Raw genomic sequence first — 24,666 nt, forward strand, 5'->3', positions numbered from 1 at the left:
ATGACCACAGATTATGTTGCTATTATAAATTATATGCACAATGATTAGGCAAAGGAATGCTGTAGAGTCAATTACATATCAAAAGCGTGGATAGTTGGCAGGAACTCAAAGATGTTGCCCACTAATCCCGGCCCTAAAGCAATAGCAACAGTGCTACACCAAAGTCACATGATTAACGTGAAAACAAATGAATAGAATCTGGTTACTCGCGGCTGAACATTTGCAGCAGTTACAGCTTTGAGATCGACCGTGCGGTAAATACTGATGAAACTAGTAAGTGAAACTTTGCCAGCCAGAAAATGGGTGTTCTTGTTAACAACATTCTAGCGCGTCAAGATTAGAACTCGCGCTGAGTGAGCATTACTTTCGTTTCATTTAGAAATTCCTGACACGTTCATGTGGGAGTGCGTTACATCCGGCGAGAGTACGCTGCACAGCGAAAAGGATAACAATGGCCTAATATCGGCGTGTAATCCATTACTCGATTCATACATTGACGGGTACTTGATGTCTACATATAACAATATATATAGATCGAAAATGAATATTAAGAAGTATAAAGGTATAAAAAGTAATATCTTGACTTATTATGCCACTGGAAAGTTGACGTTAGGACACCTAAGTTTAAATAAGATATGGATAAGGGAGAGACAGCGAGGTGTAAATCACGAAGTGTGTCTTTCTCTTAGAATTCACTGGCAAGAACATCCATCGCCACTAAATAAGAGCCATCACATTGCGTGGCGCACAAGTGAATGAATCTAGATCCCTTATCTCAAGATTGGACACGGACCAATAGCAATAATGTCCAGGTCATTAATATGATCTAACAATGAATCAATACCTGTCCATGAAGACTACGTTGGGCTCTGGTTAGATATAGCGAGAAATATGAGGTGGCATTAAATGTATGGGATGGCATCCTTTAAGTACACGCCAAGTGTCTTATATCAAGCTAATTGTTCTCCAAGCATACATTGTATGAATTTTGTAGTGTTTAGCAATAAATCCCACCGCCAAAATAATTTGAAACCAATTGGGCAATTTGTTGTCCCTTAATAGTCGCAAATGACATGAACTTTCCAGATAATGCCACAAAAGGGGATATCCGCGATTAATACTTCTCACACCACGAAAACTCGAAAGGTCAGTAATAATTGTCAACTGTCCATTAGTGCACTATACAGCAGGTCAAAAAATGTTTTTTACAAAAAGAAATGTTCAGCTAGTAGGTTTTAATTGTGTGTTTTGGTTACCTTATATCACAGTTTCAGTTGCACAAGGCTTTGTGCGCGAAGCAACGTGTGAATTAGCCTCTATGCCAACTTTCACAAGTGTCCTGAAGACGGGTTTGAAGACACATCGAAAATAGGTCAGTTCATAATGGTGTTCTCTTTAGACCTAGAAACACTAATGTGTAGACGCCCTACAGAGATAATCAAGATATGGAGATAGATATTAAATGTATCTCACTTTTGTTACTAACTTCACTAAAGTAATTGAAAACAACTTAATATTCTTTGTTTTCTTGCTAATGTCCTATAAAACACGTCTTGTCTAGATACAACTATTTGTGTATGTAATGCTTGTTTTTTTTATAAGTTTTAGCTCTATGTTATATTTGTATACTGATTAAAATATATGTGTTTACTTAACCTGACCCGGTATTTGACTGCATAAATAATTTACTACAGTTTTATAAATGCACTGTTTGTTGGACATTTGCGGCCTGCGTGTGTGAAAGCAGGGTAGCTAGTTGTGGAACCCCCTTTTGACTGTAAATGGACTGCAAAGAAGGGCGTGTGGCCATGAGCACATATGGACCTCCGCTGATGGCCATGGCAGGGGGGGGAATCCGGCCGGTAGATGGAGAAGACGGCTATAGTACCCTTTTGCACATCGTGTCACTGAAATACGCTGGTATGGGTATATTGCACAAGGGTGTGCGTGTAAGGGACACCCCCACCAGAGTGCACTGATATGAGAGGTAACAGATAGTGCACGAGGGTTTGTTAGTTTTATGGAACGAGGGTATTGTTGGACCAGAGTGCGCTTGTGTGGGAATCTTGCAGTTGTGCGCGCATGTAAATGGACACTGCTAAGAAGGGCGTGTGCACTTGAGCACGGACATGGGGGCCCAAATTTCGAATGCCTAGGGGCCTCCACAGGGTTTAATCCAGCAACGTGAACAAGGGGTATTGGCAAGTGCCTGTTGACAAAGACATACAAACGAAGATGGCCTACTTCCCCCCCAAAAGGTGTCTTTCACTTCACAGTACTCTCTTTTGGGCTTCATGCGGTGCCAGCTACCGTTCAGAGGTTAATGGTCAACGTTCTAGTTCCTTGCAAACAGGCTTTGTCAGGGTGTAGCTCAATGGCATTGTTGTCCATAATACAACCTCAGAAGACTACTTCAAACACTTGATAGCGGTATGCAAGCCGGTCAGATTCAGATAGCCAACCTCACTGCAAACCCTGCCAAATGTCACACAGCAAGATCCTCTAATAGGTATCTGGGATTATAGGTGGGAAATGGGCAGGTGTTATGAACAAGAGCCGTCCTGTGGGAGACTCTTGTTGGCAGAAAGTGGGAGTGCAGGTCCTTTTGTTAAGGTATATCTGGAAAGATACATCAGAGATCCAGTCAAGCCCTCAGTCTTGGGAGCCTATGTTGAAGAGCAAGAGAAGGAAGGAGGCAAGATCGATAGTATCGAAGGCAGCAGGTAGGTCAAGAAGGATGAGCATAGAGGTAAGTCATGAAGGGTGAGCAGTAAAGGAGAAGCTGTAGATATGCATCAATGCTGCTCTGTGGAGAGCCGGCAACGGGCATCCAAGGGCTGCATCACATGCTAAATGCTTCCACAAAATACCTACTATTACAATACAATGCTAGACAGTGCTTCATATGCCTCTCACAGTCACCATGTGTGAGGTGCAGCCTTATATGTCAATGTGAAGCCACCATTTACCAGGTGCAGCCTCATGTGCTCTTGTAATGACAGTCAATGGCTCATATGAATGATACAGTCTTCAGGGGTAAGGCAGGGGTTAACATGTTCTGGTTCTGCCATTATGACTTACCTTCGCCTGCAATCACTCTTATATCAAAGGGGCTATTGAACTCCATTTAGGCACCATCATGCAAATCACAGAGCAAAGGGGTGGGGTTTCGCACAACTTAAAGACTGAAGAAAACAACAGTGCAATTCAATTTCAATGTACAAAAACTGCAAGCTTACTGCTACCTCTGCACGTTATAAGGGTGCAGTAAGTCCTCGGGAAGCTACACGTTACAGGTAAATATTCTGGTGTTGGTCGGCAATCCTTTTGCAGTGTGTTAGGTATTGTGGCAAGACATTCTGGAGCTGACATAGTGTATCAAAGACTGGCTCAGAAATATACTCATTTTGGGAGTGATATTAGGTAGCACTGAAAGTGTTGCCTATAAGCCACAACTATTGTCATGGTAAGCTCAACTATGGAGGAGATGAGATGTGATGATGGACACAGACTGTGGGCTTTGTTAGGAAATTAACCCACAAATTGACTGTCTATGGCCATGCTAGTACCTGTGGCCATTCCCACCTGCTTCCTGCCCTTTCTGATCCATAACCTACCCCCTCTTGGATCTCTTTGAATCTAGTTCTCTGCATTCTGAGCAGCCAGTTGTAACCCAGCTAAGCCAGCTTCTGATGTAATATAACTGTCTTAACCAAGGTTGCCATAGGCCACTTGATTTGTAAGCAGCATGTGTGTCCTCACATCTGTGGCTTGCATTGAATTCCTGTTCAAAGCATAGGCAAAGCCAACAGTTTTAGCTGCAGGTAGGTATTAAATAGGCATTTGCCGGGCTCCAGCACTATATTGCCAGAACTAGTGTTCCCTCCACCTAAAGGCTGTTGCATTCTTATGGCCAGGTAGAAATTCTGTGCCTACACAAAAGCCAAAACTGTTGGATTTGCCAATTCTTGTTATAAATAGCATGCAGCCCAACAAACCCATGCCATGTGAGAGATGTTCATTTAGTCCTTTTTGTTACATTCCAGGACTGCTAGATGTGCTTCTCCCATTAGAAACCCGAGACTACAAGTCCCAGAATGCACACAAAAAATAGGACTGAATAAGCACCTCTCTGGTCAACATGACGCTTGTTGACATGTATGCAACAGCAAACATTTACCAATGCAAAAGTGTACATGCTTGGAATCAGATCTTAGTGCCGCATCCAGTAAAGCAATTCCTTCCCCACCATAACAAACTTATCACCCAGATCCTCTCTTACAGGACCCAAAGCACCAGAGGCCACGTATATTGCAGAAATAAGCACTCTATAGGCCCCATTTACATAGGATAGGGGAACACTCCTATCGTTGTTCAGTAACAATCTCAGTATGAGGCGATTATTCTATAAACCGCTCAATGTGATATCATGACATTGCACCTGAGCTATAGATGCTGTTAGACTACTCTAAAAAACAAAATGTGACTTTACCAAACATTCGTATTTGGCCTGTTCCCGCACCTCACTCGTGGCAAATAACGGCTCTTCCCACTCCTTAACCAAGGCCAGAACCACTTGTATGCCCCACCCCTGCCTCTGCTCTTTATCCAAGATCAAACTCTGCTAATGACCCAACACCGACCCATCTTGCCTCTACCGGCATCTCTCCAGCACACCAGCATAAGTGTACAGCATTGCCACACCACCTTTGCCTCGCTCAACTCCACACTCCTGTGCTGCTGGTAGACTGTAGTGCAAGTGGGCAGGAGGCGGGGGCTGGGCTGAGAGGGCCATTGTGCCAATGTAGCGGAGTTGTCTTTTGTCTCGCTTGCTCTGCCCACCTCTGCACTGCCATTCCTAGCAGGGAGGGCAAGTAGTGGATTCAGAACCATAAGTGTCACAGGAAAGGTTTTTCAAAATGGCCCCATGAGAGCAGGGTCGGACTGAGCATAACATTGGCTCGGGCACCAATAGAAAAGTGGCCCACAGTCTCAAGTGGCAATCTGTTCCTTTTGTGACATGCTGTTTGAGTAGTGCCCATGGAGGAGATGTTGGTAAAATGTGTTGCAAAGTGTGCATTTTAAAGAATATGTGTTCAGTAACACTGGTCAAGACTACTAGCTTCACAATGAAGTAACTCCTCCAGCGGGCCCACTTTGGCCAAATGAATTGCCCATTTTGGTCAAAATGTGGTCCACTTTGACCATAAAAAGCTGTCCCGGACTAGCATGTTGGGCCTACACTTTGGCATTTCCCTAATGTCCCATCGGCCAACCTGGGCCTGCATGTGAGGGAATATATCAAGCAAGTTCAGCCCCTCTAAGCAGGGTTTGAAGGGTTCTCGGACCACCAACATTTGGAAATATGGGCACAAACAGTGAACCTTAAAGCACATTTACCCCTAATGTAGGTATGATATGATATGGCATTTGTAACGTGCCTATACACAAGTGTTTCAAGGCGCAACGAGGCAGGGAGGGGGGAACAAGGGGAAGACAGACAACGATCCTACTGGGCCAGGTGTCATTCAGATCGCGCAAGTGCAGGGGTAGGGGGAAGGGAAGAAGTGCAAGGGGAAGGGAAGGGGGGGAAGTGCAGTACAAAGTAAGTAGAATAAAAATAAATAAATAGGGCCATCTGGTGGCAAGTGCAAGGTAAGTGCAGACAAGTGCTGGGAAGGGGGGGCTGTAGGGATACAGAGACAGTCCCGCAGTGCAGGGGTTGCCAGGGAGGCAGTGCAAGTGGAGAGTGGCTGGGCCCAGGACCGAGGTCGCTGAGAGTGGCCCAGTTGCAGATTCAGTGCAGTTTCAGTGAAGAATTTAGCAGGGGAGAGGGAGAGAGAAAGCAGAAGCAAAGAGGAAGGTTTTGAGGTGCTTCTGGAACCGGAGACGGTTCTCCTCAAGTTTCAGGGAGGCAGGAAGGCTGTTCCAGAGGGAGGCCCCTGCCGCGGAGAGAGATCTACCCCCAGCTCGTTTGCTTCGAGAAGCGGCTGACCCTGAGGGAGTTGGAGACGGATGAGCGAAGGTCTCGGGAAGGAAGATATTTAGGAAGAGAGAGTTGAAGGTATTTAGGCCCCAGGCCCCAGAAGGCCTTATGGACAATGCAGAGGGCTTTGAACTTAATCCTCGCAGCCACTGGGAGCCAGTCTAGAGATTTCAGTCCTGGAGAGATACGGTCCCTGGGCTTGAGGCCAAGGACAAGTCTCGCAGTTCTGTTCTGGATGAGTTGCAGAGGGGGGAGAGTGGAGGCAGGCAGATTAAGTAGTCGCCACAGCACTTCCTGAACATCCTGACCACACTGTTTTCCCTTGGTCCTGATGAAGGCCCTAGGAAGAAATGGCTTACCTAGCCCCGTTATAGGGCTGAAACACCCGGTGTAGACGCTTTTTCACCAATACACAACACTACCACTGTGGACTGTTTGTTTTCATGTAGATATGTACTATTGACTTGTTTGCTTATCTGTTCAATCTTTGTTTAACGCCTGTCTACTTGCAGTAGCGAAAGCAGTGAGTGCATTAACTTTTGTCTAACTATATTGTTCTGCAAGAACAGGATCTTGCTTCCATTTTGTTCTGACAATGCAAATTATGTTTGCCTATGTGTTTTGTCTTTAACATGATGTTCATAATGTAAAATAGAAACTTAAAGTCTATCCAAATATAAAACATTCTGGAAACTTCTAGTGCGATTTCATACACTTGCAAGTGCTGTTATGTTGGAATGAAACTGAAGGGAGGAGGATACATAGTAAGATTGTTTTCAACCCGTTCATTTTTGTTCTATTAAAGCAAAGGAAGACATACTGGAGGGTAAGAGTGGTGGAAAAAAGTAAGCAGTAGGAGGTGCTAGAAGGTAATTAACGAGGGTAATGTGAATGGTAGGATTTTTAGATGCAAAGTAGCGAGCACGATTAGGGGGTGAGAGTATTGAGTTGAGAGTGTTTTAGAGGCTGCTAGGATGGGAGGATTGAGATCAAATGAGATAGAGATAGAAGTCATGTTTATCAGAGTCAAGGGTAGAGGAATAGTTTTGAGGAGCGGTGAGATAGAGTTGGAGAACCGAGGAGTGTCTTGACCTTTGCCTAGTGCGAAGCTTTTTCCGCATTGTTGTTTTCAGGGTGCAGATGGGAGGTGTAATTCAAGGCCGTGGAGGCGTGGATTTAGGAGTGAGTGTAGTAAGAGGGTAGGGAGAGGAGAAAGGAGCATTAAGAGCAGTGTTACATTTCGTGAAGGCTTCTTCAGTGGATGGAGAGGTGAGTTCAGCGTAGGAGGAGAGAGAGTGGTCTAGGTCAGAGAGGTAGTCGGGGAGTTTGGTAAAGGGAAATTTGCGCTTAGTAATAGTTGTAGTAGATGGAGAGAGGGAGGAAGAATATGGAGTGGAGACTGAAGCAAAGACGATAGAGTGATGGAAGAGAAGGCGCGGAGGAGACATTAGAGGCGTTGAGATGAGAGGAGATGACCGAGCTACTGCTGATGCAGTAAATGTGTTTGTATCTAAGTTTGCATTATATTAATATCTAAAACAGACACTTTAAATAGCAGACAGTGTTCTACTGCAGCTGGGGTGCAATGTCACAGTGAGGTAATACACAGAATAAAGTACCCTCAAGTTATACAAAATGAGGACATAATAATTAGATGATTTTGAATACACAAATATGTTGCAGTTTAATCGAGCACCAATCTGTGAGGCCAAAGGTCCCAAAGTTCCTCTGTGCATTCTTATCCTTACATGCCAATTGGGGCTTTCTATGCTATCATACAACATGCGCATGATATGTGTCTGTGAAACATGGATGGCTTCAGGCCATTGCCCATTGAACTAAACATTATTTCAAATGTTCAAAGGCTAGAAACAACAACAAAAAAACACGTAGAAACTGAAACTGGCAAAAGTCCCGAATAAACTTGTAATAGTCTTACTCCCTCTAGTGGTCTGTTCTGATATTGAGGCACTGTTTGACAACTCATCCATTCAGAATAGTGAAACTGCCTCCACAGTTTTGTGTTGTATAACCAACCCCACCCTCATGGGTTCAGCGGGCCAACGAACATGCAAATATATTGTGCAGAATAGACCCCTCTACACACAAGGAGTGATGTTCAGCACCTTTATTTTTCACACATGACGGGTTTAACGAAAACGTACAATTAGGAAAGGAGGGACATCCAACTTGACGGAACAATGCAAACTGCGAACTGGAAGGGAAGGAGCAAAACAGCAGGGCGGGGAGTGGTTCTCCACAGTCTCTAACTCTTGCTGTATCCTCTCTGGTAAGGCCCTAATGGCTCACTGCCTGCTTTTTCAGTGAGTTGGATGAACACCTACAGGCTGCATGGGGCATCCGATAGAACTTAATAGGCGTACAGCTGGGGCTAAAAGTGTCAGGACTGAGTTTCGACAAAACTGGCGGTGTCGTGTCTATTCTCAGAGGGCCTAGTGTCCTAGTCCAACTGTCCACGACTACACCCACTTACAGCCTCCTTTCTCAGGTGAGAAACCTGTGCCTAAGGTTAAGAGGGTTATGAACTCTGGGCTGATCTCACCCAGCTCATGCTACAGGATTGGAAAGTGTCCAACCAGGAAAAGCGGAGATGAGTGATAGAGGCATTGCGATGACCTGCACTACAGACGGTACAGTCTCTTCGAGTACTGACTCCAGACCCTACCTCTGCACAAGTGATGGGCGCACTGGAAGGCACGTTTGGCACCACCAAACCAGGAGAGGGTCTCATGATGAGATTTCATGCCACCTCTCTAAACCTAGGAGAGAAATTATCGGACTATCCGGTGAGAATTGAGCAAATCCTACGCCTGGCACACCATAGAGGTGAAGTAGAGACTTCCCAATTAAACTGGTGTAGTTTGAAGCAGATACTTAGAGGGGCCAAGGAAGCTGCCGTCCACCTCCGGCAACTCAAGTTGCGGGAGAAACTGGACACCCCTCCCTCCTATGAAGATCTACTAAGGTCAGTAAGAGCTCTGGAAGAAGAGACAGGTGAGGTAATTGTCCAGAGTCACCCCGTCCAAGACAAGACACCTGCACATAACCACAGCACTTCTCAGCAGAAGCAGATTGAGGATCTACAACAGCTGGTAAGGAAACTACAGACTCAGCTGCTAATCAGGGAAGGTCTGAATGTCAGTCCCCAGCAAGGCCGAGAAGCTTTTCATTCCTCACGTGAAAAAAACCATCAGATGTATCGACGAGCACAAGAGCCTCAAACTTATTTTCCACTATCATTGGCACCCTTACCGCCATGGAGATTTTGCCATAGATGTGGAGATGAGAGCCACTCCACTCGACTGTGTGACCAAGATCAGGACTATGCTCGAGTAGCTGTCCGATTTAATGCCTTGAAACCAACTCCAGCACGAGCCTTGTCGGGAAACGTCCAGGAGGTTGTAGCGGAGGAGCAGCTAGAACCTGAACCACAGGAGTAAGCTCCACTGGCAATCATTCTCGCCTCTTGGTGAGGACACTGAACTGTCCATGAGCTCTGCAACTCCAAAAGAGAGTCATCAGCGACTTGCCACAAACTACAAACTCAAGCAGGTGTTCCCCGAGGCCTTCCTGCTGGACTCATTGGGCCCACCATGACCATCCCAGCCGACCTTGAAGGGCGTAGGGCCACTGCATTACTGGACAGTGGCACCCAGGTCACCATCGTGTATGAACCCTATTATCACTAACACATGTCGCATCTGCCCTTAGAGCCATTGGAGGGATTAAATCTGATGGGGGTTGGAGATGCTGCCTGCCGATACCTGGGGTACATCTGTGTGACGATCCACTTAAGACAGCATGTGGCCAGAGTGAGCACCACGTTGACCACCCTAGTATTAGTGTGCACCACCAAGAAGCCGAATCCGGAGGAACCCCTGGTCATGGGCACCAACTCTGCGCTGTTTGGCACGCTAGCCCGGATGTGTATGGAAATGGCAGTTCCGCAGTTTGCACAGTCTTTAACGATGCACCCAGTCTGCCAACAGGCCTAACTCAAGAAAAGCAGGGAGAGGACGGAACAACGTGGCAGGCCAGTGGGGGATGTGACTACCTCCAACCACAGTCAGACAATATTGGTGCTGAGCCATGTACAAATCCAAGAACAAAACCGTCATCAGAGATTGGTGATGGAAGCGCCGGAAGGAGAGGATCTGCCTGGGGGACTGATGGTCCAACGCACACTGATTAGTGATCTTGGGCAAAGAATGACATAATTAGAGTCCCCATCACCAATATCACAGGCAGAACCGTGCATCTACCAGGAGGGTGGACCATCGCCCAGTTTCACACTGCTGACTCGGTGGCACAGGCAGCTGGTACCAGGGGTACATATCCTCCCTTGGATGTGGTAAAGATCAACTTTGGAGAATCCCTGCTATCAGCACGTGAAAAAGATAATCTACGAGACCAGCTGGCCATATGGGCCGATGTGTTTTCTACCAGTGATTGGGATCTTGGAGAAGACAAAAGAGTGCAGCATCACATTCGCCTCACCGATGACAGCCCCTTTCGAGAAAGGTCCCAAAGGCTGGCCCCTGCGGATGTGGTGGATGTTCACTCCCATCTTGAAGAATTGCTGCATGCCGGAATAATCCAAGAGTCTGAAAGCCCCTATACATCTCCCATAGTGGTGGCATGAAAGAAGAACAATGATGTGCGGTTGTGCATAGACTACAGGTGGCTAAACAGCAGAACGGTGACAGACCAATACACTACCCCTCGAGTGGATGATGCCTTTGAATGTCTGGTGGGGAGCAAGTGGTTCTCCGTGTAAGACCTCAGGAGTGGATATTACCAGATCCCCATGTTACCTGAGTATAGGGAGAAGACTGCCTTCATCTGCCCATTAGGATTGTATCAGTTTACTTGAATGCCCCAGGGGATATCAGGAGCGCCAGCCACTTTTCAACGCTTGATGTAGAGAACTGTGGGGGACATGAACTTAGTTGAAGTACTGGTCTACTTAGATGATGTGATTGTGTATGGAAGAACCTTGGAATAGCATCACTGAAGGTTAATGAAGGTTTTGGACCATCTTCAGCAGCAGGTACTGAAGGTACAATTAGAAAAATTCCAGTTCTGCTGCACCAGCATAAAGTATATTGGCCATGTAGTATCAGCCGAAGGAGTGTGGGTGGATCCTGCAAAGATGGAAGCACTCAAGACTTGGCCCTGTATGCAGAACCTGAGGGAGATGAGGAGCTTCCTAGGTTTCTGCAATTACTACCAAAGGTTTGTGCCCGGATTTGCCAACATTGCCAGACCACTCACAGAATTAACCAAGCGTTATCCAGCCCCCCAGAAGACGGCTGCTAGCAGCAGGCCTTAGTCAGAGACCCACTACCATCCCAAAGAGAGCTTTGGCCTGAGGTAGAGTGAGAAATGTGAACAGGCCTTTACGCAGCTAAAGAAACTCTGTCCGAAGCACCAGTGTTGGTGTACGCTGACCCGCGCCTGCCCTATATCTTACATGTGGATGCAAGCGTTGATGGGCTGGATGCCGTGCTAAACCAAGAACCGCAGGGAACCATCAGACCTGTGGCATTCGCAAGCCGTTGGCTGAGCCCTTCCGAAATGAACTACCCCACCCACAAGTTGGAGTTCTTAGCTCTGAAATGGGCAGTGTCTGAAAAATTGCATGACTACCTATACGGAACTACCTTCACCGTGAGAACGGACAACAACCCACTAAAATACATACTAAAATCTGCCACATTGGATGCCACTGGCCATAGGTGGTTAGCAGTGTTGTCCTTGTACAATTTCCAAATGGAATATAGACCAGAAGCCAATAACATAAATGCTGATGCCCTGTCACGCAGACCCCACACTGTCGGAAGCTCCAATTCCAGCCCTATCGAGGTGGCCTCTGTGGCCACGATGAAAGCCATCTGCAAGGCAGGAACTTGTCATCCAGCTGAGCCAGCACGATTCATCGACTGTTTAGGTGGAACAGAAAGAGGGGTCCCTGTGAGCTATTTTGACGTCACCAGTCTAATGGCTCCTGTACTGCCAAAACGGAACCAGACGGAACTGAGACAGAAACAGTTGCAAGATTGGGAACTATGGGAAGTAATGAAAGTCAAAGAGAATGGTGCAAAAGGGCACTCGGACAACCGACATCTGCCCCATCACCAGATTTATCGCAAAGAATGGAAATCTCTAGTGAAGAAGGGAGGAGTACTGGGAAAGGAAAGTCAGATCCAAGGACGGCTGATACACCGGCTAGTGCTACCACAATCATTACGTCTACTGGTCCTGCACGCCCTGCATGACCAACACGGACACCTGGGAAGTGAAAGAACAGTAGAATTAGTACAAAGCCGATTTTACTGGCCGCGTCCAGGCCCAGAAGTAGAGGAGTATTGCCACACCTGTGCCCGATGGATCGCTCGCAAAACCCTCAGACATCCAGCCGCAGAACTGCATCATCTCCAGAGCTCTGGACCAATGGACTTAGTTTGTGTGGACTTCCTAAATCTTGAATTTCACACTAGTGGGATTCAGAACATCTTGGTAGTGACTGGCCATTTTACCGGATATGCTCAAGCCTATCCCCTCAGAGATCAGAAAGCAACTACTATAGCGAAAGAACTCTGGGAAAAATTATTTGTGCATTACGGCTGTCCCGCTCGTCTACATTCCGATCAAGGGTGAGATTTCAAGTCCAAACTCATTAAGGAACTCATGCAGTTAATGGGGAAAGGAAGACTCGGACGTCCCCCTACCGCCCTCAAGGGGATGCCCAAGCTGAACGTTTCAATCGCACATTGCTGGGTATGCTAGGGAACCTGAGTGCCAAAGAAAATCTCAAATGGAGCCAGCATGTGTCCACGCTGGTTCATGCCTACAATTGCACAAAGAACGACAGCACAGAATTCACACCATATCAGCTGATGTTTGGAAGAGATGCCAGGCTAGCCATAGATTTGAGTTTTGGGGTCTCCTCTGATGGGAAAGGTATAGAAAATTATTGCAAGTATGTGAGAGACCTCCAAGACCAACTATGCCAAGCCTTCCAAAAAGCGCAAGCTGCTGCCGAACTGACTGCGTGGCAGAATAAGAAGAGGTATGATGACAAAGTAAGGTTACACGACCTACAACCTGGTGATAGGGTGCTCATCAGGAGTTCGGGGAAGAAAGGGCAAAACAAGCTGGAAGACTGCTGGGAATCGCAGCCATATCTTGTTGAACAACAGTTGGCCAGGTTGCCAGTGTTCAGACTAAAAAGGGAAGGCACCCCGAGGGATGTGAAGATGCTTCACCGGAATAACCTCTGATGTTGTGCATATGTACCCGACAGGTGCTTACACTCCTCTTTCCCCCAGTAAGAGGATCACCAGAAGTCTTCAACTGGGGGTCCCATACCCCGCAGTACTGTACCGTCTGCAGCCTCCAAATCAGGAGGGGAGAACAATGCAGAAGTGGCCCAGAAGCCCTCAGACACTCAGATCAGTCCAGAAGAAGAGGAAGCGGGGGAACAATCTGAAGGATTGGCCATCGCTTATTGGATTTAATAAGAAGATACCCCTCCGGGTCCCACAGGACAACCGGAGAACAAGAGAGAGGCATTGGCTATTGGGGACTCTGGCATCTTCTTGCTACAACCAGAGGATCAAGTTCAGGAGTCAGACTTGGATAATACCCAACAGCCTCCTGAATCTGTGAACCAGGAGGAAGCTGCGACTGAAGATCATTCAGAAGAAGCTGGCGAGCTCAGGCGATCTCAACGAGAGGTCAGGCCAGTCAGGATGCTGAGCTATGATGCACCTTAGGCCTAAACTGAGGCTATCCAAAGGGGATTTAATGTGCAAACTATTACATGTACACCAGTGTATGATGCTGGGCCTCTCTGCTATGCACCACCATGGTGGTATGTACCATTGTAGAGACCCAAGCTACTCCTCACTAATGAGCCCCAAAAAGGGTGAAACATGTTTGGGGATGCCTGTGGTCTCGTGCAGAAGGGATGTGGCCTAGCAGTTCGGGCTGGACTGTCCCTTTTGGGGTGGGGCCAAGCCTTATTTGCATATGGTCTTTCCCTTCTGTAATGGCTTGGCAGGCGAAGAACAGTGGTCTGGAGGGTTGCCCAGAGCATTGCCAGTGGTCAAGATTCATTCTAAACCTTCCAGCCATCACCTCTTTGTTTTTGCTTTGTCACCCCGAGTGGGAAGGGTATGCCCAGGCGTGGGTCCCGTGACGGCTGGGCCTAGAGACCCAAGCTACTCCTCACTGATGAGCCCCAACAAGGGTAAAACATGTTTGGGGATGCTTGTGGTCTCGTGCAGAAGGGATGTGGCCTAGCAGTTCGGGCTGGACTGTCCCTTTTGGGGGGGGCAGGGCAAGCCTGATTTGCATATGGTCTTTCCCCTTCTGTAATGGCTTGGCAGGCGAAGAACGGTGGTCTGGAGGGTTTGCCAGAGCATTGCCAGTGGTTAAGATTCATTCTAAACATTCCAGCCATCACCTCTTTGTTTTTCCATTGTTATGGGGCCGTAAGTGTCAAATTTTGCTGTACCCACATCAAGATAATGTAAACCCTTACAGACAAGGGTTTTGAAGGACCAGAGGGTGAGTGTAAACCCACGTTTGGTTTTGGTTTGCAGTGTTCACCAGGGGTGTGTGTGTGGCAGTTTTCAATTTGGCGGGCAACTCGCTTGCTGAGAGGGGACCACAGATGAAAATGGAATGCTCCCCCCTGGAGGGGAAGCAGTGGTGTCTCTGAGGTTATTCCACCTCAGGACAGTCTAAGGCTCCCCTGCAGAGGTGAGCATTGGAAGATTCCCTCTGGGAATAACCCCGAGCGAGACAGAGCGCGAAAGCGGAGTCTCCAGAGAATATGGCAGGCACAGTCAGGCTCGCCGTGTCGGAGGGATCTCACCTGAGGCCTTCCTCTGCTCCTCTCCACTACACAGGGTCGAGGGTGGTGTGTCGCGTCAAAGACCTGAGGGGTCCAAGCAGGCTGGCGTCGCCTCGGTGTCGGCACCGCGCCGAGGAACAGAGTCGGGTTCGTTCTCCCTCTTACGTGTTGGTGCCTCATTTGTGCAAGGGCCCAGCGCAGTCTCTCCCCTGCCGGGTCGCGGGAGTCAGGTCGGACGGGAAAGAGCCGATAGGGAGAAGCTGGGTGTGTCTGCCACATAGGTGCACTTATTTCACCAAACGGCTTTCACAGATAAGCGGGCTGGTTTATGTTTTGTCCTCTCGGTTTATCCTGTGTTTTTTTCCAGTGAAAGGAGAATGTGGTGTCTATCGCAACAGCGAACGGCAACAGAGATTACAAACCCCTTCTCCCCCCCAATCTGGTAAAGAGTGTCATAACACCCACACTCTCTTTTGCCTTCTTCCCCCCATCACTAAACCCTCTCCCTAGTGCCCGCCAGGGGTCCGATTGGTTCCGGAGTGGCGGTTTGTGTGGTCGTCCCAATAAAACGGGGCAGGCTCTCCTTCCCGCCGGGGCCGTAGAAGGGGAGGCTGGTTAGGCATTGCCCCCTCACGGGGCTAGTGCTGACAGAACAAAGTGCGCACCTCATCTGTGTGGTGGTTGAGCCAGCTTGCGTAGAGCGGCCTCCTCGTTGTTGGGGGAAGGGAGCGTTTGTTGGAAACGAGAGGCAACATACCTGAGGAGAGAACCCCGTTTTCCAGAGGTGCTGAGCCCTAGGGTTTCTAGAGATGCCGGGCAAGCTGGGCGCCATCCCGCTACTGCCTGTGTGGGCATGGACGCCTAGCGGTTTCGATAGGGGGCCCGGCATATACCGTGGGTGACAGATCAGATAACATTGAACCTGGAGTCAGTGGTGATTACAGAAACAGTGCTTAGCTGTCCGTTTTCGGATGGCTTTAGCACTAGGGGAATAGTGCCTAGGCATAGAGAGCAGCTACCCTTGATATGGGGTGCAGGTGTTGCCTCTAGTCACCATCACACAGAAAGAAGACTCCAAAGGTGTTATGTAAATATTTATTTGCCGACTGTGAAGGAACTTGTCTCATAGGACCAAATGGGTGTTATTTAAGTATTTATTTACCAACTTTGAAAGAACTTGGCCAAAGTGATCTCATGAATGTTATTTAACTATTTATTTATCGACTGTGAAGGAACCTGTCTCATAAGACCGCATGGGTGTTATTTAAGTATTTATTTACCAACTGTGAAAGACTTTGGCCAAAGTGATCTCAGTGAAGTTATGTAACTATTTATTTACCAACTATGAAGGAACTTTCCCAGGTGTCCGCCCTGGTGTTATTTATTTATTTATTTTCCAACCGTGAACACACTTGTCCCAGGAGACCTCATGTTAATGCTACATAGTTATTCATTGGACTAAGGTGTTGTATGCACTCACTGGGATATGGACTAAAGTTATGTATTGAATAACTAGCGAGAAGCTGATCTCCCCCTGTTATATTGTATAAAGAAAGCTGTTGTGCAGGCTAAACAAAATAAGGCTTCCAGGTATTCACGAACATCTGCCCCCCTCTCAGGCAGCCTACACACCGTGAGGTCTGCCAGAGGTTTCTTATGGGTCTTTCATTCCCGTTTCCCCCTGGGATTCTGTTCGCACATGTGTGCGGTAAGGTGTAAGTATCCCGTAACCAGGATTCCTACAGGTTGCTGCCCACGTCATCTTTCATACACTCAGGGAGAAACTCCTTACAGACGTAATCCTGCTTTCATGCTGTCCCAGTAGTCCTCTGTTCCACTGAGTAGTCAGCATTTAGAACTTGGTCAACCTGTCAAGCTTCTGTAAGACCTGCAACGCTTCTATTTGTGACTATCCACCTGCAATGTAAGGGTACATACTTCTATGTTGAATTCATGGTGGTTGGACCTCTCTCCCTTGGTCCACATGAACTGCCAGCAGCAGGAAAGCTGCACCTCCTACTCAATTAACCTCTCTTTTTACACATCTGGATATTGCCAGACCTATGTCTTACGCGATTCCATTGATGATTTAGCAAATGTCCTTTTAGGGTCAGGTTGCAGTCTTGCCGATGATCGTCAGCACCGCTCGGGTCTATGACTCCTCTCCTACTTTTTTGCTGTTATCTGCTGCAAGGTTGCACTTGCTTGGTCATTTGTGATCCAGATGGGAGTGGTAAGCATCCGCAGAGACCTGGGCCAGTCCCTGATCTTCTCTGTCTTGACATGGGGTGATTAGCAGATGCAGTACTTCTAAAAACAGAATTCTTCTTCTGGGGCTCACATTTTCTTTCTAGCTGCATGGCAATAGTGCAACCCTCGTTTTGGGGGAAGAGGCATTGGCATATCTATGGTTTCCTCCTTATCAAATTGGCATCTCTATGGTTTCCTCCTTGTCAAAGTCTAACTCGTCTGATTCAGTATCTGCATCTTTGGGGCTAAAGAGGTGACATAGATGAAATGGGGGAGGGTGGGCAATCGCCTCATTGAAACACCTTCAGTGAGCACATTGCTCTGGCGAAGTTGTCCTGGTTGGTCTTCTTCTCTGGGCTGGCCAGTTCCCTCCAGGCCCTATAAGGGAGTCAGGCTTCTGAATCCATCGCAATCTTGACAGTCACCCAACTCAATGTGAAGCCGCCAAACAGTGTGCCAGATATCAAAAACTGCTGCAAGTTTTCCCGTTATGCATTTCACTTTCAGTCCCACAGCAGCCAGATCTAGGAGAGGCTTGTGCATGTGCTGAGTGTGAATTATCATATAAGACGGACTCCCAAGGATAGAAATGAAAGAAACCTGTGAAATGTGTGCGTCACTTTTGTAGTGACACACTCTCACACCCTCAGCACCCTTTGAAAGAGATTTTTTAACATTACCCACTGCCCTGTGGGGACGTGGAGGGCCCCAATGGGGTATATTATGGGGGCCTGCAGAGAATGGCAGTAGCCTGCCCGCCCACGCACAGTCCTTTTGCCCCCCCCCCGCCCGTGCCATGGGCGAATCCAGAACATTTCCAGACAAATGTCCTGAAATGCTAGAACGAAAGTTTGCAGGACGTCAATCAAGCCAAAATTCAGAGCGTTTCAGCTAAACCTAAACTAGTTCACCCGGCACGATTTGTCAGGGTTAGGCCACCTTTTTGTGGTCAAGTTGTCACTTGCTGATATTGTTACTCCACCATTGATTGTGTAATGAGTTTTCAAAATGCTTCTTTCTCCGATGCGTGAGAAGTCTTGGACGTCTAGATCCAGCATGCAACATTTTAGTCACGTGTCACTTTCTGAGATGCATGAGGAGGAGGAGGGGACTTCTATATCCAGCATGCCATTTATTCACCTAGCTACAGACTAGTCTTAATTCAATCTGGAAAAGGTTGTAGGGGATAACTTTTCTGTCAGTGCTAAATTTGAAAGGTGGCACTGCCCCTTTCCTCACCTCTTGAACCCCTATAAATTTGATTGACCCCCAAAAAATGTTATATACATTTTACTGGCCCTTCACAGTTTTTGATATACACTTTAAATAACATTATAAGAGCCCCAATATGGGCTATAAATCGCTGATATATTTAACCCCGATACATTTTATGGAACCTCACAAAATGCAATTGAACCCCAAAATTGTTTATATCATTTTTATATAAATCTGATAAGAAATGGTTAATGCCACCGTTGCAGTGTATAAATAGATGACATAAAGAACTCCTATACATTTGATTGATCCAGAAAATAACCCTATAAACTTGAATTTGCTTTATCAACCCGTAACATGAAACTTTTATAAGCTACGTGTCTTTCCCGCGTTTACAAAAAGGTCCAAACTGTTGGCTTTGGCAATGATTGCTCTTCAAGGAATACACAGTGATTTCAACACTGGCTATACATTTGAGCTCGCTTGGAGCAGCCCGTAAAATTAAACTTTTATAAGCAAAGTGGTGCTTTCCCACACCTATACAAAAGTCAAAACTGTTGGCTTCAGCAATGCTTGTTATTGAATGAACGCCTGGTCACGTCAACACCGGCTATACATTTGAGCTTGCTTGGGGCAGCTTGCACCATGAAACCTTTATAAGCAGAGGCAGAAAGGCTGAGAGCTGTTTCCCCTTTTAAAATGTAGTGTGTGAAACAGATGAAATACTTGCATTTCATATGGCTGTTATTTATTTATTTTATTTGTTGCTAGCGCCTAGGACCCAGAGGTATCACAGCGCTAGTGAAGAATACAAAACATTCTGTGCATAGTGACAGTACAAGGTTACAATGAACCGTTAAGGTTACAGGCGATACATTTCAGGCAATAGTTTAAGGCATATTTGTTGAACAGAGCAGTTTTGACAATTTTCGCGAGAGATTGGGTAGGAGGGTTATTCTTGGATAGAGGTCGGGAGAGTGTTCCAGAGAGTGGGAGCGATGACGGTGAAGCTTGTTTCTCCAGCTCTTTTACTGATGAATCTGGGGGTAGTTAATGAGGTGGAGGAGGAGGTTTGCAGGCTACGTAGGTTGGACTTTTTTGAGATGCGGTGCGTGAGATAAGGAGGGACAGTATTGTGGAGGCAGCGATGAGTGATGGATAAGATTTTGAACCCAACACGCGCCTTAATCGGTAGCTAGCGTGCTTCGCGTCTAACGGATAAGGCGGAACTGTACATCCAAAGAGGACTTCAAAAAACACTCAAAGGACCTCACCACCAGACTCAAAACCAGGGGGCATCTGGAAGCAGCCCTTAAACAAGCAGCCAAAAGAGCCCTTAACACGAACAGAGAAACACTACTAGAACAGGACAACCAAACAAGGCAAGATGGAGAGGATGAGGATCGGATTACATGTGTGATCACCCATGGGATACACACATCGCAAATGAAAAAAACTATACGGAGACATTGGCACATAGCCAAATTAAATTTACCTGATGACCCACCACCTCGCTTTGCATGTAAGCGAGGGAAGACCCTAAAGGAATCCTTGGTACACTCCCTTTTCCAACCTGACTTTAGACATCAATCACAAAGAGTTTTGCGACCACTACAAGGACATCACCCATGTGGTAGCTGTGTGGCATGTAAATTTACTAACAAATTAAAATCATTCAAAATAGGTCAACGTGAATGGCACCTCCGCGACCTCACCAATTGTAAAAGTGAATGTGTGGTCTACTGTATCCAGTGCCCATGTGGACTCAAGTACATGGGCCAGACCACAAGGGCAGTCAATCTACGAATATTGGAACAACGCTCGCGGATTAGGTGCAAGAACCTAACCGCCCCATTGGTCTCCCACTACGTTGCAGCCAGACATACACCAAATGACCTCATCTGGTGGGTACTGGAGAAGGTCAAAGGAGGCCCTGACATCTTGAAAAGCTAAATACATAGAGAGTCCAGATGGATACACAGGCTGGACACATACCATAATGGCCTGAACGAGTCGTTCCAACCCAGCCTACATTGATCCTTATCCATCAGGTTACACCAACTCCAGGATATTACCGGCGCGGAGCACTACAGCTGAGATGCCCCTCGCTACCCTTTTCCCAGCTATACATTCAGCCAGACGTGTACAGACATCAGCTTGCACCCCAACCTGTGCAGCCCCGCCGGTTCCAGTGACATCACTCCACTGCCACACTCGATCCGCCATACAGTATATGTCCACCCAAGCATATATACCAAGGCTGAGAGGCGCCGACATGCAGTTTTACATCGTTTCTCCCTCTCTTTGTATGACGATTAGCGGACCGATTCATACATAAGCCCTTATCCATATCCCTGGCTCCTAGCAGGCACAGATCACGGTATCATCACGAGCCGTGACACGTCTTGGACATTCGGAGCTCAAGCATCATCCGCTCCCTAGACAACATAGCGCAACCAATCAGGAAGCACGCCGCGCAATGAGCCCCGCGGCTCCATGTGTTGCACCAATCTACACACAGCCTCCTCCAACGGTCGCCGCAACTACCTACTGGTGTCTATTAGCGGACCGATACACACATATGCCCTTGTCCATATCCCCTGTTTCCAAGCAGGCACAGATCACGGTACCATCACGAGCCACGACACGTCTTGGGCATCCGTAGCTCAAGCGTCATCCGCTCCCTAGACAACACAGCATAACCAATCAGGAAGCACGCCGCGCAACGAGCCCCGCGGCTCCATATGTTGCACCAATCAACGCACAGCCTCCTCCAGCGGTCGCCATAACTACCTGCTGGCGTCCATTACAGGAGGACTAACGCGCGGTGCTCACTAAGGCAAAAGCAGGAGACACAGACACAGCAAGGTGAGAACCGGCATAGCATAGAGAGGTTCTCCCTCCCCACGCACCAGAAAAGGGATAAGGGGAGGGGGGCAACAGCAGCACCAGCATCACTGCCCCCTGCTCTTTGGCTCACCCGGGGCAGCCCAACGTAAAAGGCCTTCCCTCACCGGGGTGTAGGTACCCTTTCGCATCTGGTACACGTGGGCCGGGTATAACACGGGCTAAATCCACCTGCCCATATTTCTATACCACTTGCCTCATCAGCATTCTATATCACCCCAATTGTAATTAACCACAGTGGGTCATAATATTTTCACCCAATATAACATTACGTTTTTTTCCCCACAGACAGGCGCCCCCTACCGGTCAGAGACAAGCGTTACAGAGAAGTGATCCCCCACTCTCTCTCTCCCCACAGACTCCACAGCAGCCACCACAAGATGGCAACTCGGCCTCCACGGTAAAATAGGTCGACGCAGAGAGAACACGACTAAAGTAACCAGGCAACATTAAGCCTTAAGTACACACCTCATCACTGCCTGATATATATACCAGGTCCATGACAGGAGTTCACCCATGCTCTCCTCTCTTCTCTCCCTCTCCCTTTCTGTCCCTCTCTCCATATACCCAGAGGTACTCACCAACACACAAGGAAGCCCTCTACAGCCTGCGCAAGCAGCCGTCTGCCTCCTGTCCTCCGCAAGTGCCCAAACCAACCCGGATCTCCTAGGAAACTTGGGATCTTGCTACCGACTACACTGAAAGCACAGCCGGTAACTTGAGCTTTTCTAAAATCACTAAATAGAAGCTGCAATCACAGCTTGAAAAACCTGAGGAACTCTCACACTTCTTTTGTTGTCTCTTCCTGACACAGGGTCTACCCACTGCATGCCCTGAAGAAGGAGCCTTGTACTCTTCAAGTACATAGAAGCACGAAACGTGTACACACTAGTCAGCGCACAGAAGATGATTATGGACATAATACTTACAAATCCTTCATTCAATAGTGTGTTAAACAAATGTCCTTTGAACACGTTGGCAACATTCTGAGATATCCCTATAGTCCAAAGACCCAGACCTCAAATGTCAACCTGAACATTTGAGTTGAGAGACTACAAGAAATAGTGAAATCAACACTATTATATGTAAAAGTCTCTTATCCCAATAATAACCCTGCTCAAATGACGAACCCTAGAGGAAACTGTTCCTCAGAATTCATGTGGCATCCCAGACATTTTTATAACCATTTTGCTTGATTGTATGTCACTAGAAATATGCTTTAGCAACCACTTTAAGCTGCATTTATGTTCCTTTTATCTTTGTGCACGTAAGTTTGGCACTGAGAACTTATGGTAGTTTATTTTGGTACCCTGTACTTTGATGTGCCTTCACCATGATTGTATCGACTGGCAAATTATTTTGATAACGACCTTACCAGGCGCTGATGAAGGACCTTGCTGTCCGAAATGCATTGGCCAAAATGAATGGATATGCTGATCAAATTTAAATATAACAATATATGAAGAATAAACTACCCATCTTGCGTGAATATACCTAACTTGATGGAGCATTATTGAACTTGATTGAAGTTAAGAAAGCCATTTTTGGCAATTGGGGGTGCAGCCCACACCGCTGGCTCATAGCCAAGATCCTTTTTTTTGCATCTATTCAAGTGCCCTTGCACAGAGGTACTTTCACACTGGGTTTGCACCCCACGCAGAGACATACATTTGACCAACAATTAACAGATTTGGTTTTGAAAATAGTGCAGTGCACACTCACCACCCTCTCATTCTAGGACTTTTGTGGGACCCATAGGAGACAGGGATGGGGTCGGCTGCTTTGGCCCCAGCGAACACCCTAGAGGTTTGTTCACACAGGAAGGACTTGATCCAGTTGGCTGCTTCGGGAGAGAGGTTGAAAGTAACAGTGAGATGGTGACACAGGATGGTGTGGTCGACGAGATCGAAGGCCACAGAGAGGTCCAGTAATAAGAGGATGGCGAGATCCCCGGGGTCATGGATTTGATCAAGCTGAAGTGTTAGGTCGAGGATGGAAAATTATGTGTTGTGTCTGGTCCTGAATCCTGATTGGCAAGTGCCAAGTAGATTGTGGGTTTCTAGATGGGTATGGAGTTGGGAGTAGGTGATGCGGTCAACAATTTTCAGGAGGTAGGGCACCGTTGTGATAGGGTGGCAGTTGTTTGGCAGGATGGGGTTGAGGGGGTTTTTTCAGGAATTGTATGACCCAGGCTTCTTTTATGGTGTTGGGCACTATGCAGGAGTTGAAGTAGGCGTTGATAAATTTAGCAATGATGGGAGCAACAGGGTTTGCACACATCTTGATAAGGTGGACTGGGCAGATGTCGCTTGTGTAAATGCTTTGAGGCATTGGATTGTGGGTAGCACATCTGCTGGAGGGATGGGGAAGAACTGGAAAGTGGGGCTACTGGGGGCGATAGATATGGGGACATCCGATTTTGTGGAGGGGAGTAGAGATTTCTTGAGAATAGTTTTGTCTCTGAGGTTGAGGGTTTTGTTCACGATGGTTGATTGTACAAGTGAGCACCAGGCTTTGTCTTTCCGGAAGCTGGTTGTAAGAGGAGCTGGGGCTTTAAGCTCCTAGAGGATTTTCAAGAGCTCGCTTGTGTTAGAACTGGCTTAATTAATTCAGGTATTGTAGATGCTAGCTTTAGTGGCGATAATCACTGTTTTGTATGAGGTAGCAATGTTGCTGAAAACCTCTTTGTTGGAAGGGGTAGGTTTTTTTCTCCAGAGGTGCTATTTGGCATAATTCATTTTGCCGAGGGATGTTAATTCCTCTGTGAACCAGTTATGGAGATATTTTTCTAAAACATATTGTGATTTTTAGGGGGCGTGCGGGTCTACTGCACTGAGGAGTGCAGAGTTGTAGGACTTCAGAATGGCTTTGGGGTCGATGCTATTGGGCTACGACTCAAGGGAAGCATGAATGGTTTGCTGTAATAGTTTCTTGGTCAATTTGCGGGTGTGTCTCGCAGTGATGGGTGGAAGGCCTTCAGTTTTTTTTGGTGGAGGTGGGCACGAGGCACATAGTGAAGAGAATCACACCGTGGTCTGTCCAGGGTACCGCACAAATGGATGTGACATGGATGGGAGTGTTGAAGAATAGGAGCCAGTCAAGGATCCGACTTTTAGAGTGTGTGCAGGTGCAGACCACTTGAGTAAAGTTCATCTCGTGGAGCGCTGTGGTGAGGGCGGTAGACTTCTGGTCTGCAGGGTCATTAAACCCTAGGTAGAAGTCATCCAAGAGCACAAATGTGGGTTGGGCTTCAGGAAAGGACCGATGAGGAGGGGTAGGTCAGCGTTTAGGGTGCCGAGATTGTTAGGTTGGCGATAAAGGGGAAGGATGTTGACAGTGGTTTGTGGGTTAGGCTCACCTTTTGCTAGCAAGGGTTTGTAACCTAGCAAGGGAAGGAGGAGGAAAGCTCTGATAGGGTGGGAGG

The 24,666-nt window shown here is 47.2% G+C and overlaps 1 long non-coding RNA gene across 1 annotated transcript in view; it reads left to right on the top strand.

The window, feature by feature from the left end:
- The first annotated feature begins 1,262 nt into the window (after nt 1–1,262).
- Nucleotides 1,263–24,666, top strand: part of LOC138452660 (uncharacterized) — a 101,535-nt gene continuing 78,131 nt past the window's right edge. The window contains exon 1 of the long non-coding RNA XR_011260298.1: nt 1,263–1,372. This is a non-coding gene — a long non-coding RNA (uncharacterized lncRNA). The remainder of the gene's footprint in view (nt 1,373–24,666) is intronic.

This window comes from Ambystoma mexicanum, chromosome 4p (assembly GCF_040938575.1).
Source record: "Ambystoma mexicanum isolate Mex_15411 chromosome 4p, UKY_AmexF1_1, whole genome shotgun sequence".
NCBI lineage: Eukaryota > Metazoa > Chordata > Amphibia > Caudata > Ambystomatidae > Ambystoma > Ambystoma mexicanum.